The following is a 14,746-nucleotide window of genomic DNA, read 5'->3' as shown; positions in this document are numbered from 1 at the left end:
GTATAGGCAATGAACCAGGTTCTCCATTAGATATTCAGTCAATCTGTTATGCTAAAATGCAGTGAAAAAACAAGGTATCACAGAATTCTGCACTTAAAAGTGTTCTAGGAAGTTACTTTACTAGCTATCTTAGGTCATTTTGAAACAAATTTTAGTGATAATTGTCCACATACAGTTTTCTTCTCATTTTCACTCTCCCTACTTCTAAATCCCATTTATCTTCAGCCCATTTTATTCTTTCTGTCTTTCCTGACTATCCTTGGTACCTAATATATTCTGATAACATTACTCATTACCTAAGATAGTTCATGTTTTTGCATCCAGGGCTAAACTAAGCCTTTTATTAAAATGCTGAGTTACAGCAAGAATTACTTTGACTGTTACACCAAACAATGCTAATTTCAAATTTTAATAACACAAGTAGCAACATGAACTTAGATATGATTTTCAACCTATATAAGCCTCATTTTATGTGTAAAACATGATTCATGGTTCCTGTAGTACAACATATATTAAAAAGAGCCACCAATATTACAAGCAGAGTAAAATCTGCTGATAATACATTTAATTATTGAATAAATTATAACATGAAAATATTCTTCATAAAACTAGGAGAATGAAAGCTCTAAAATGCCTTCTGTAATTGGTAATGATTGAATACAAAAGCACAAAGTGCCATTGATATGGAAAAGTTTTAGATAATTTAATAGATTGAATATAAAGGTAGTTATAGAAGCAAAATAAGTAATGTGTTCTTTTAAGATTTGCTTTTCCCATAACTTCTTGTTTTAAGGTGAAGATTATCTGACTCTAACCAGTAACTTCATTAACCTAACAGAGTTACCATGCCAGTGTGAATTTACAATGTATATGGCCTATCTTGTGTCTGTGACTTGTAAATAGGAACTGGAATTGTATTTACACATCAAAGACCACTAGGGATGAGATAATAGCTAAAAAGGATATGAAAAGGGAAATGCTGAAAAAAGAGGGCGGATACTCACCAGACTGATTTCTGGCATTCCCGCCCACTCGTGAGAAGAAATTTTATTATTTCATCCAAATTCTGTGTCTCTTTGTATTTCTTTCCGAGATTTCTATAACATTTGGTGCGTTGGCCGGGAATTGGGAATGAAATAGCCCTTTTGGGCTTCAGCCCAAACCCCACCAGAGGGAGCGGCTGTCTCCATGAGAGGAAAGGCACGCCCCTCGGACTAATTTCCTAGGCAACAGGACACAGAGATCTGCTCACCAGGTGAAGGATCACGTGAACCCGAAGAGACTACAGAATGAGGACTGCTGTTCTTGTCTCCTCTGTCTCTTTCCTTTGCTGGGTGAGAAACCCCAGGAAACCCCCTAGTTGTTAACTTTCGGTTTCGCCTTGTGATTTTGTATTCTGTAACTTTGGGCAAATACAGCACAAGGGCCTGATCACCCCTTGTGCTTTGCCATTTGGAAAGATAGTTCCTCCCATTTATTTTGGTTCACTTTGTGAACTTTGGGCAAACATAGTGCAGGGGCCTGATCACCCCTTGTGCTTTGCCATTTGGGGAAGTAGCTTCTTTCATTTGTTTTGGTTATGGTTAGGGGGTCACTGGGAGGGAATGTGATAACCTCTGAATAAATGTGTGAGGGAAAGAGTTCTGGATAGGATTGTGTAAAATGAGCTGCAGAACAAGACAGAGGGAGGAAGAACTTGCACTTAAAGACTCCTCCCTGAGTCACAGAATTTGTGTGTGGTTGTGTTTAACAAAGGCACAATGGTGAGCTTAGACAAAAGCCCATCATAGCCTGAAGGGATCTTAAAATGGCCCAGAAGCCCACAGCCAGGCAGGCAAGCAAGTGATCCCCCACCTTTGTTTGTCTTGTGTCTCCTTACAAGGGCACCCATACACACACCAACACTCTGATCTGCGGATCGTGGGGACAGAAACATCTCATCCTACTGTTTTGGAATGCATGCTTAAGAATTTTAAGAAAGATTTTACCAGAAATTATGGTATTAAGATGAAACTCCAAAATTTAGAGCCTTTTGTGAGTTAGAATGGCCCAAGCTTTGCCTAGCTTGGCCAACTGAGAGATCCCTAGATGAGGGTCTTGTCTGGTCCATCTGGCTAACAGTCACTACCCCTGGATGGGAACATCCAGATCAATTTCTCTATATTGATTTATGGCTCAAATTGTGCCACAGAATGCCTCCTTGGCTTCATAAGTGCACCCTGGAAGTGAAAAACAACATCCTGGTCCTCTGTCAGAAAGGGGACAATGTTGAAAAATAACCAAAGTAACCAGTTCTTTCAGATCCAGACTGAGAGAATTTAGACTTTCCCCCTCTTTTTGAGTTGCTAAATTCACAGGTTTGGAGAAGGTGGGGACAAGAGCATGAAAACTGCTTGGCTTCAGAGCACCTTGCTGTGGTCAGACTCAGAGAGGATCAAATAGGGCCTACACTCAAATTTTAAAAATTAGTAAGAAAAAGTAAGTAATGGATTAAAAACAGCTAACAAAGCTCTCAAGAACATAAAGCCAGAGAAAGTAAGAAATTTTACAAGGGTTACAAATTTTAGTTAATTGATAAATGTACCTGTGTTTGAGTTTGAAAAGTTAGAAATTTTAGTTAATTGATAAATATCTGCTTCAGTTTAAAAAGTTAGAAATTTTAGTTAATTGATAAATATCTGTTTCAGTTTAAAAAGTTACAAATTTTAGTTAATTGATAAATATCTGTTTCAGTTTAAAAAGTTACAAATTTTAGTTAATTGATAAATGTATCTGTGTTTCAGTTTGAGTTGATGTTAAATTGGTGTCCTTAAAGTATTGTACATTGCAAATTCTTCAATTGTAACTATAAGGTTAACTTACACTTTTCTGTACTTTGTTGGCTAAAAAAAAAAACCCTCAAGGTTACTACCATTCTATTGACAGCCAACCAAATTTAAAGTGTAACAATCTGAGAATGCAAAAAGGGACACTTTAAAATTTTAACAGCTAAAGACAAGTTTGTGATAAAAGGTCTATAGTGGGATAAAAAATATATTTAAAAGCTATAAGTTAAAGAGATACAATTTTGATATAAAAATTTTTGTATATTGTCTTGTTAAAAAGATAAAAAAAATATACAAGACCACAAGGCCTAGGTATGTTAAAAGATGTGCAAAAGTGATTTATCAAAAAATATGTATGTTTGTTGGTTTCAAGTATGTTATAAAAAGTTTAAATATGTTTACATTAGTTGTCATCAAAGGGTTAAATTCTAAATATGTTACTATAATATGTGTACATTGGTCATCTTCAAAGTGTTTAAGAGCCATCAGGTTAGAATATGACCTCCTTTATAATGAGTTAGAAAAAAAGACTGTTGGAGAAAGGCACAAATATGTCAGACCAAGGTGTGGTATTTGAGATTTGACTTTAATAAGACAAAGGAGGCTAGGTCCAGAGAAAAGGAAAGTCATTTATTCTTTGCTAAGACCCCTCCAAAATGCTTCAATTATTTGATTCCATTTTTGCTACCCTTTATCCTAATTGGGAGGACTGTAAAGAACTTTGTAAAACTTTGTTAACCTCTAAAAATGCAGAGAGTTTTAGGAAAAATTAAAAAAATTAATGCCACTAGAATGCCAGGTGATATACAGAATCCAGACACTTGGCATGAACAACAATTCCCAGTAAATGTGCAGACTGATTGGGATCCCAACACCCAAACAGGACAGGAAAACTTGAGAAGTTATCAGACAGCCCTTTTAGCAGGAATGCAGGCTGCAAGTAAAAGGCCTAAAAATATGATTAAAATGCTAGAAACACAGCAGGAGCCTGATGAGAGCCCTGAGAGATTTTATGAGTAGCTCTATAAAGTTTACAGAATGTATACACCTTTTGATCCTACTGTTCCTGAAAACCATCAGCTAATTAATACAACTTTTGTAATCCAGTCAGCACCAGACATTAGAAGGAAAATCCAAAGACAGGAGACTTGGGAAGACATGAATATAACACAATTGTTGCAATTAGCTGGGAATGTGTATGTGAATAGAGAGACAATGAAAGAAAAAGAGAGTCAAAAAGGAAGATAACAGTATCTATGGGAGCCAAGGAAGAGAAGGAAAAAGACAAGGCTCAAGGAAAAGAAAAAGCAGGACTTGAAGGAAAGAAAAGATACTGGTACATTGTTTCCTCTGATGGAGGACAATGACTGACATAGACCTAGCTCAATGCAGCTAGGCCCCCATGAGCCCATGGTCTATATATAGATAGGGGACCAAAATATGTCCTTAATGGTAGATAGTGGGGCAGAACACTAAGTAGTAACAGCTCCAGTTGCCCCTCTGAGTGGAGAGCACATCCAAGTGATTAGTGCCACTGGAATTTAAGAAAAGCGCCAGTTTTGCTATGAAAGGACATATGAAATTGGAGGACATAAGATGAAACATAAATTATTGTATATCCCAGAATGTCCTATTCCATTATTAGGAAGAGATTTATTATCTAAATTGGGAGCTACAATAACTTTCATTCAACAGGGAAATGCATCTCTGCAGTTAGACCCAGGAAGAGATCTCATCATGATGGTAACAACTAAAAGAGAGGATGAATGACAATGTTACAATGTAGATGATGTTTTCCAGACTCTGCAAAAATTAAAAACTAAGTTTCCTAGAGTATGGGCAGAGGAATTGCCCCCAGGCTTAGCTAAGAATCATCCACCCACAGTTATAAAATTAAAAGACAATTCGGCCCGATTGGTGTAAAACAATACCCAATGTCCAGGCAAGCCCGAATTGGAATTAAACCCCATATCATTAGATTAAAGGAATTTTGACTTATTAGAGAATGTACATCACCTTGGAACACCCCTTTGCTGCCTGTTCAGAAACCCGATGGGGACTATAGGCCAGTGCAAGATCAATGGGCTGTAAATGACATAACAGTAATGCTGCACCCAGTGGTCCCTAACCCCTATGCTTTGTTGGGTCTAATACCCCCAGAAGCAACATGGTTTACTTGTTTGGATTTAAAAGATGCCTTCTTTTGCCTTCTCATCACTCCCCTCAGTCAACCCATCTTTGCATTTGAATGGGAAGACCCGAGTGATGGGAAAGATACTCAGTTTACTTGGACTAGATTGCCACAGGGATTTAAAACTCACCCACACTTTTTGGGGAAGCCCTAGCCAAGGACTTGCTTACCTTCTCTGTGGAACAATATACCTGTGTCCTATTGCAGTATGTGGCTGACTTACTGTTATGCAGCCCAACCCAAGAATGGTACTGGGAAGGCACCAAAAAGTTGTTGCTGCACTTACAAGAAACTGGATATAAGATATTATGGGAAAAAGCCCAGATTTGTGCACAGCACGTTAAATATTTAGGATTTCAAGTAACACAGGGCATGCATTGCTAGGAAATAAAAGCTTATTAGTGCCATCCCTGAACCCCAAACCAAGAAGCAGCTGAGAGAGTTTCTTGGGGAGGCAGGCTTCTGTAAAATTTGGATTCTGGGTTTTACAGAAATCTCTAAACTCCTTTCTGAAGCCCTAAAGGGATAAGAGGAGAATCATCTACATTGGACTGTAAAAAAGAGAAAGCTTTTAAAAAAATTAAAATTGACTTAGGCAGCCACCCCAGCCCTAGGCATACCAGATGTAAAGCGGCCTTTTGATCTTTATGTGACTGAAAGAAAAAAACAAAACACGTGTCCCTTGGAATGCTGACCCAAGAAGTAGGCTCATGGAATCAACTGGTGGCATATTTGTCTCAAAATTTAGATTCAGTAACAAAAGGATGGCCTCATTGTTTGGGGGCCTTAGCAACTTCAGTTCTGTTGATTAAAAAAAAACAAACAAACAAGCAGACATTAGGTCAGGAACTCACTGTGCAGGTTCCACACCTGGTCCTAGAACTGCTAAACACAAGGGAGCATCATTGGCTCTCAAATAATTGGGTTACTCAATATCAAGCCCTTCTCTGTGAGAATCCCCACTTGTGGTTTATTTCTATAAAAACTTTAAATCCTGCTACCTTCTTGCCCACAGAGACAGGCTCTCCCAATCATGACTGCTTGACTGTCACTGATAAGCTCTTTTCTAGCCACCCTGACTTGCAAATGACACCCTTGTCTGATGCTGACTTTGTTCTGTTCACGGATGGGAGCAGCTTCGTGGAAGATGGGGTTCATCATGCTAGAGATATGTGGTAACCATGAAGGATGAGGTGGTGCTAGCCAGGGCTGTTGGTGCAATGTGCTAAGCTCTGGGCACTCATACAGGCACTGTTATGGGCAAAGGGTAAAAAAGGTATATATACATATGGACTTTTATACATCATTGGCATGATTTACCGAGAGTGAGGTCTTCTCATGGCAGAAGGGAAGCTAATTAAAAATAAACAGGAAATTATACAGTTGCTAGAGACAGTATGGAAACCTAGCCAAGTCACAGTAATATATTGTTCAGGACATTAGAAAGGCAAAGACTTCCTTGCACAAGGTAACAATAAAGCTGATCCTGAAAGCCGAGAAAGATAATGCACTCAAAGCCCTGCCCTCACCACTCTGGAGGCTGATGAGTCAACACACAACTGAAGAATGGAAACACCAACAAGGACGACATGGATTATTGTGCTGTGCCAGATCACCACTGCCTTAAGTTTCTTTGTTTTCAAACTGTGTATGTCTAGGCCTAATAATGAAAAGTTTCATGAACAATATGTGACTTTTAAAATGGTAAAATGGAAACCAGAAGACTATCTGTCTACAATATTCTTTGATAAAAACATTATGGGGGACCTGGGGTAAACTTCTGACTGTGGGGGCTATTCTAATGAAAAATTATACTGCAAAGAAAAAACACAAGTTTGGATCAATGGCTCCCTTGTTGGAGGAGCCACTGGTAATTGTAACAATTGTAAACAAGGTCAATGTAATCCTATATCTATGTATATGCCAGCCCCATGGGATCTTATTTGGCTGCAAGGAGTAATATATTTCATTAGGACAAAAAATGGAAATTCGAGACACACTTCAGGTTTTAGAAACCCAACTAGATTGACTGGCCAATGTCATTACAGAATAGGCATGCTCTCGATTTGCTCAGAAAGGAGGGGCTTGCTTATTTCTTGGTGAAGAGAGTTGTTAATATGCTAATAAATCTGGTGTAGTACAAGAATCACTAGGCAAACTAAAAGATCAGATCAAGACTCTTGATGAGAAATTTGGTATAGGAGAGCTGTCTTATGGCATTAATTTTACTTGGGCAGGATGAACAAAGCTTGTATAGGACCTCTTCTGAGTCCCATTCTTGTTATAATATTAATATTAATGTTTGGTCCTTGTGTCATCCAATGGATTTCAAAAATTTATACAGTACCGAAGTGCTACATCTCAAGACTACCAAATGCTAGTGTTAAAAAATGTAGATAAACTGGATAGAACTTGTAATGGATAGAAGAATTATCCCAAAGTAAACAGAGGGAGGAATGATATGGAAAAGTTTTAGATAACTTAATAGATTGAATATAAAGGTAGAAGCAAAATAAATAATGTGTTCTTTTAAGATTTGCTTTTCCCATAACTTCTTGTTTTAAGGTGAGAATTATCTGACTCTAACCAGTAACTTCATTAACCTAACAAAGTTACCATTTCAGTGTGAATTTACAATGTATATGGCCTATCTTGTGTCTGTGACTTGTAAATAGGAACTGGAATTGTATTTACACATCAAAGACCACTAGGGATGAGATAATAGCTAAAAAGGATATGGAAAGGGAAATGCTGAAAAAAGAGGGCAGATACTGACCAGTCTGATTTTTGGCATTCCCGCCCACTCCTGAGAAGAAATTTTATTATTTCATCCAAATTCTGTGTCTCTGTGTATTTCTTTCCGAGATTTCTATAACATCATATGTGACATTTATTATGGCTTCATTAGAGACAATTTATGCCAATTAACAGGAAAGTATTACTAGTAATATTGTCATTTATTGTGAATATTTCAAGAGGGAATATTTGAGATTATCAAAATTGATACTTAAAATCACCTATGTAATAACATATTTAGGTACTAGCTGTATTTCTTTAAAATAGACTAAAATATCTTTTATCTGATTTCTATGATCAATTTTAGATTGGGAAATATGATCACCTTAGTTACTGGGGACCAAGTGAATTGCAGAGTAATTTACTTAGGGCTTTCTTGACAGCCACAACAGTATCAACCCTCAAATGTAGAAAAAAAGGTTTAAAAGCTAGTAAGCTAGAGATTAGTCTCAACAAAAGAAGTAAAAAACCAGTTCATTCTTTGTACACATCCAGAACTTCATTCTAATATGTCAGATCTACATATTTCTCAATGAACTTTCTTCACTGACATTTAGAAATGGAGTAGCTGATAACACAAAAATATTTTTGATAAATGAACTGATTATATTCATTACAGTTATGTGCTTTAAACTTTACAAGAAGTGTTCTAAGCTATGTTATAATATTGAGTAACCTGTGGCTGACTAAAAGAAATTTAGAGGAATTTGAAACTCTACTAAATATATTATGGATTCTTTCTTTCTCTGTCTAATTCTTTATAACACTGAGTACCATATTGGACAGACCATTCAAGAAAAATGTATTTACTGCGTTCTTTGTTGCTCCCATAAGATATAGTTAATCTACATGTGACCGTATGTCAAAGAAGATACCCATGGGATTATGTGAACCTGAGAGAGGTTCCATATATCAGGGACTACAGTGACAGAAGCAAAAACTGACAATATTTTGGAGTTATTTTTATGTAATAAATGTGAATATTTCCTTGCAAATAAAGCCATTTAAATTAGTACATATGTTTTATATACTTTTTATATACTTTTTTTTGTTTTTTAGTATCTATGATTAATCTAAACCATTACCTAGCTAGGCAAGGAAGAGACCATATCTCAATTAAAAAAAATTTTTTTTGGTGCTGGGGATCAGACTTGGGACCTTGTGCTTGCGAGGCAGGCGGAGGAACCACTGAGCTAAATCTTCATCCCTCAATTAAATTCTTATGAAGTCAATCAAAATGACTTATAAAAATCACAGGACTTTTATATATACTCTTTTTTTTTTTTGGTACTGGGGATTTTTATATATATTCTAAAGTCTCAGATACCTGTGAATGATTCTAAATAATCATCTGAATAAAGAACCAAAAGAGAAGAGGATAAAACTCAACTTAATTATGACCTAAATATATTCTTATTTTGAAAATAGCACCAAAGAAGAGATAAAATAATAAAATTGATAGTTTAAATACACAACACATATCGTCTTATTCTGTTAAGATTAAAAACATTAGAAGAAAAAAAGAGCAAAAAAATTACACTTTTAATTTGTTAGTTTACAGAAAAATAAGGACCCTGTTTTTTATGGACCTTATAGTGATTTAGTTCCTCATATAGAAGTTCAAAACCATCTCCCTCCTTTTCTTTCCCATAAAGAATACTTTTCTTTGTAATCTTTCTCAGCAAATGTTTAATTCAATGGAAGAAATATTTTATGATCATAGAGAATGATGGAGAATGGTCTCTCCCTTTTCTTTGGGGTAAAAAGTAATTTATTTGCAAAATAATTTTAACGATCAACCTAAAGGTGAATTTGGCCTGGAGAGGAGAGAAAATATCAACAGCTAGAACAGAACAGAATTATATTATACTAAAGGAGAAGTATTCTCAATAGGCTTCTACTTTTCTCATGAAATTTGTAAATTACGACAAATACACATTAGACATTTATCTAGGATATATATGTATAACCCAAATCTGGAGCCATCCATAGCTCCTGAAACATTATAATCTGTATTTTGATACCAGAAACATTGATATCTGGATGGGGTTTCAAAATACAGGTATTTTATACCTGTGTTTTATTGAGGTGAACTTAATATATTTATTTCAACTGAGTATCTGTGCTCTCTATTTTGTACCTCCAATATGTATAGAAAACCATGATTATGGAACTGATCCTTGCAAATAAAATCATGAAAATTTTTCAGGCTGACAAATTTTAGATTGTTATAATCATGATACTCTCAGAAACCATTTATTTGCTCATTTAACCTGGAAAATTACTTTAGATATGACAACTGTTTACTGGGCTCTTCATAATTCCTTGTTATCACTATCCCTGTGAATTTCTCTTTTCTTTTTTCTTTTTTTTCTTTTTCTTTTTGGTACTGGGGATTGAACTCCAGTCCTTGCGCTTGTGCAGCAGGTGGCAAAACCACTGAGCTAAATCCTCGGCCCTCCCTGTGAATTTTTCAAAATATAATAGAAAGAGGCTAAATAGTGAACAAGCATTTATTTATTCAAACAATTTTAATTATACACTAATTCATAAAGATTTTTAAAATTATCCACTATGAAACAAACACTGTGCTAATTAGTTGTACAAAAATACAGAAAGAATGAGGAAGCAAGGAAAGGATAAAACGGTACGATGACAATTTCACAAGTATACCTAACATGTTAGAACTATGTTGTATACAAACAAAATTGCATTAATTCCCTCCCCAGAATATAAGGCAAATTATCATTGGGTGATGTTTACTCCTAATATTTCATAACTTGAATATTATGACATAAGTTTAACAGTACTTAATAACCAGTATTAAATCTATAAACATTATATTACATAGGAAGCATATTAGGAGAGAGCTATTATAATTGCAATCCTCATTTCTGTAACTCATCATGGGATTTTAGGTGGTATTTAGGACTACCTACTTCTATTACCCATTCTGTATTCTCCCTGGGCTTCAGCAAGCATGTCAGCAGGTCTTTGTTTTTTCCCTGGTGAGGTGACACATATTTTCATTCCTGAATGTTCTGAGCCATTTGTCATCGTGCCTGGATTGGATTGTTATAGTTTCCCATTGACCTTAATAACAAGACATGGTAATACTAAGAGGCTCTGTAAAGGATCTCTTGCATTCCAAATATATTCTACCTTTCCTTCACTGTGGAGTAATAGCCCAATTTCTCCTTGATAGTCTGGGTCAATCACCCCAATGCCAACATTGTAACTCTTTTTGTAGCTTGTTTAGTAACAGGCATAAATAAACAAAAATGAACAGGCAGAAGTCTTGGATCTCACTTCAATGATATAATTTTTGTGCTTCCTGGTAAAAATATCCCCCCTATTGAACTAAGACTTCAAGGTAACAGAACATAAGTTTGGGGGAAACAGGAAACAAACATTTTGCCAGTGGGTCACTAGGAATAATGGTCAGTGATACCATTCCCACTTCCACACCTTGATTTCAGGACCTATAAATCCTGGCTATGGCACACACAACACCATAGAGTCCATGCTGATTCAAAGGCTATACAGCCTTGTGAAGAACCTTGTCTAACTCCTCCAAGTTATTGTCACCTAGCTAGCACAATAACTTCATATTGAAAAGATCATTTAACCTTTCTATAAATGCAGCTGCTCTTGAATAGTAAGGAACATGGTACATCTAGTTAATTCCATAAGCATGAGCCCATTGTTTTACTTCTTTGGCTCTAAAATGTGTTCCTTTATTAGAGTCAATGTGATATGGAATTCCATAATGGTGTATAAGGGATTCTCTAATTCCATGGATGTTAGTTTTGGCAGAAACGTTACATGCAAGGAAGGCAAATCCATACTCAGAGTAAGTGTCTATGCCAATGTGAAGTGCTGTCCTTTCCATGATGGAAGTGGTCTGATATAATCCACCTGCTACCAGGTCTCAGGCTGATCAACCCATGGAATAGTGCCATGTTGACTCAGCATTGGTCTATGCTGCTGGCATATTGGGCATTCAGCAGTGGCTATAGCCAGATCAGCTTTGGTGAGTGGGAATATATATTGCTGAGCTCATGCATACCCTCCATCCCTGCTAACATGACCACTCTTTAGGAGCCCATTGAGCAATAACAATGGTGCCTGAAGAAAGAGTTTGAGAGCTATCTACAGGATGAGTCATCCTATCCACTTAATTCTTAAAGTCCTCCTCTGGTGAGGTCACGTTTTGCTGAGCATTTTCATGAAATACAAATATTTTACATCTCTTGTCCACATGGGGAGTCTATCCACATACCTTTTCCTGAAATATCTTTGTCACCAATTTTCCATTTATGTCCCTTCCAATTTTCTGAACATCTGACCAGACCATTGGATACAGCCCATGAATTAGTATACAGTCACACATGTGGCCATTTTTCCTTTCAGACAAAATGCATTACCAGTTGCACTGCCTATAATTCTGAAGATTTCCCTTCACCATTGTCTTTCATGGATGTCTTGAAAAGGAGCTGTAATGCTTCAGCTATCTACTTGTGGGTGGTGCCTCCATAACATGTAGAAAACTCTAAAAGCCAGGCTTTGGCTTTTTCTTCCTCTGACAGGTACACCCATGAGGCCATAGGTGCATTCTTGTAAACAGAAGACAATATACCAATAGTAGGAGACATGGACATCTGGGCAACTTCTTCATGATACCTATTTATGCATTCTGAACCTGTTCTGGCTCAACTATATATATATATATATATATATATATATATATATATATATATATTCAATTTAATAATAGTCTGTTGCTGTGTATGTCCAAATTTATGACTCAATGGGTCAGATAATACCTTGCTGACAATGAGCAAATCAGGTCACCTGGTAACCTGGTGTGGCATGGTTAAGTGTTCACTTTTCACTAAGGCCCAGTAGCAGGCAAAGAGCTGTGTTTCAAAGGGAGAGTAGTTATTTACAGATGATGTCAAAACCTTGTTCCAAAATCCTAAAGGCCTCTGATATGTGTCCCCCATGGGGACCCGACAGAGACTCCAAACAGCATCCCCCCTTCCACTGGCACTTCAGAGACCACTGGACCTGCTGGATCATATGGCCCCAGTTGCATAGCCATCTGCATAGCAGTCTGAAACTATTGTAGAGCATTTTCTTATTCTGGGTACCACTAAAAAGTACCAGTTTTCAGAGTCATTTGGTAAATGGGCTAGATTAAAACACTTAATTGAGGAATGTGTTGCCTTCAAAATCAAAATAGGTTTTCTAGGCATTGTGTTTCTTCTTTAATTGAAGGATGAGCCAGATGTAACAACTTACCTTTTGTCTTAGAAGAGATATCTCTAAATGCCCCATACCACTAGATTCCTAGGAATTTCACTGAGGTAGAAGGACCGGGAATTTAATTGGATTTACTTCCCATCCTCTGGCTCACAAATGCTTTACTAACAAATCCAGAGTGGTTGCTACATACTTCTCACTTGGTCCAATCAATAAAGTCATCAATGTAATGGACCAATGTGATACCTTGTTGAAGAGAAAGGCCATCAAGGTCCCTGAGACCTAAGTTGTGACACAGTGCTGGAGAATTAACATAACCCTGAGTTACAACAGTGAAAGAATATTGGTAGCCCTGCTAGCTGAAAGCAAATTGTTTCTATGGGCCTTATGGATAAGTATGGAGAAGGCATTTAACAAATAAATAGCTACATACTAACTACCAGAAGATGTATTAATCTTCTCAGGGAAGAACACCACATCTGGTACACCAGCTGAAATTGGAATCACTGTTTGATTCAGTTTACTGTAATCTACCATCACTCATGAAAACCTTTCCATCTTCTGCACAAGTCAAGTGGGAGAATTAAATGGAGATGTAGTGGGAACCACCACCTTTGCATCCTTCAAGTGCTTTATAGTGGCTCTAATTTCTGCAATCCTTCCAGAGATGTTATATTGTTTTCCCAGGCAAAGGCAATTCTAATGGCTTCAATTTGGCCTTCCCAATCATAATAGCCTTCACAATACAGGATAAGGAACCAATGTGAGTATTCTGCCAATTACTAAGTACAATATATCTATCCCAATTATGCATTCTGAAACAAGGTAAATGACTACAGGATGAATTCAAGGACATATTGACCTCCTAAAACCTGACCTCAATAGGGTGCTACTCTTATTGGAGGGCCACAATGATGTTTTGGTTCCCCTCAAGTCAGTGCTAATTCAGAATATATGTCCTGTATTCCACCAAATATCTGATCACTTCCCTACCCACACTGTACAGTTACTCTGGTAAAAGGCCTTAGGACTCTTTGGGGAAGGATAGGAGAAAGATTTTCTGTATACTTTTGTGGTAGTATAGCAGGATCCTTCTTCAAAGAGATTCAAGCTTCCCTTCCTTTAAGGGGTTTTGTGTCTGAAAAATGACTCAAATCCAGGAACTGGTTGAAGGATGTGATTCTCTGTTTCTATGATTTGAAGTAGGTTTCTGTTCATTTGACCTTAAATATTTTTTCAATTATATAAATGTAGTAAAAATTTTATATGCTCCTTGTCTATTTCACTTTTGGGAACACTGGCTAATCAGTCAATGCCATAGGTCTACATGTGTCAAACCATTGTAGTCTTTGTTCTGCTTCTGCTGTCCATTATGGTAAATGTATTCACCTTGTCTTTGGCAAATAAGTGCTGCGACTTAACCCCTGCTACTCTAGGATCCAATTAAACCCATTTTCCGCAAGTTTTCAAAATGAGTAACTGAGGTCCCCACTCTAAGGCCTACCATACAAAGAAGATCAATGACAGGGCTCTTCAGGAATGGCAGTGCTCCTCTCATGAATCTGTTTTTCAAGATGGTATTGAAGGGTACATTTTATGGATCATGACAGTGTGGATTAATTTGAGCATGACAGATCCACTTCAGCATTTTCTATTTCCCTTTGCCTTT

The sequence above is a fragment of the Heterocephalus glaber genome, unplaced genomic scaffold (genome assembly GCF_053883595.1).
Source record: "Heterocephalus glaber isolate CG9 unplaced genomic scaffold, H.glaber_assembly_v1.0 deba00001613, whole genome shotgun sequence".
Taxonomy (NCBI): domain Eukaryota; kingdom Metazoa; phylum Chordata; class Mammalia; order Rodentia; family Bathyergidae; genus Heterocephalus; species Heterocephalus glaber.
Note: the sequence above shows the minus strand (reverse complement) of the source record.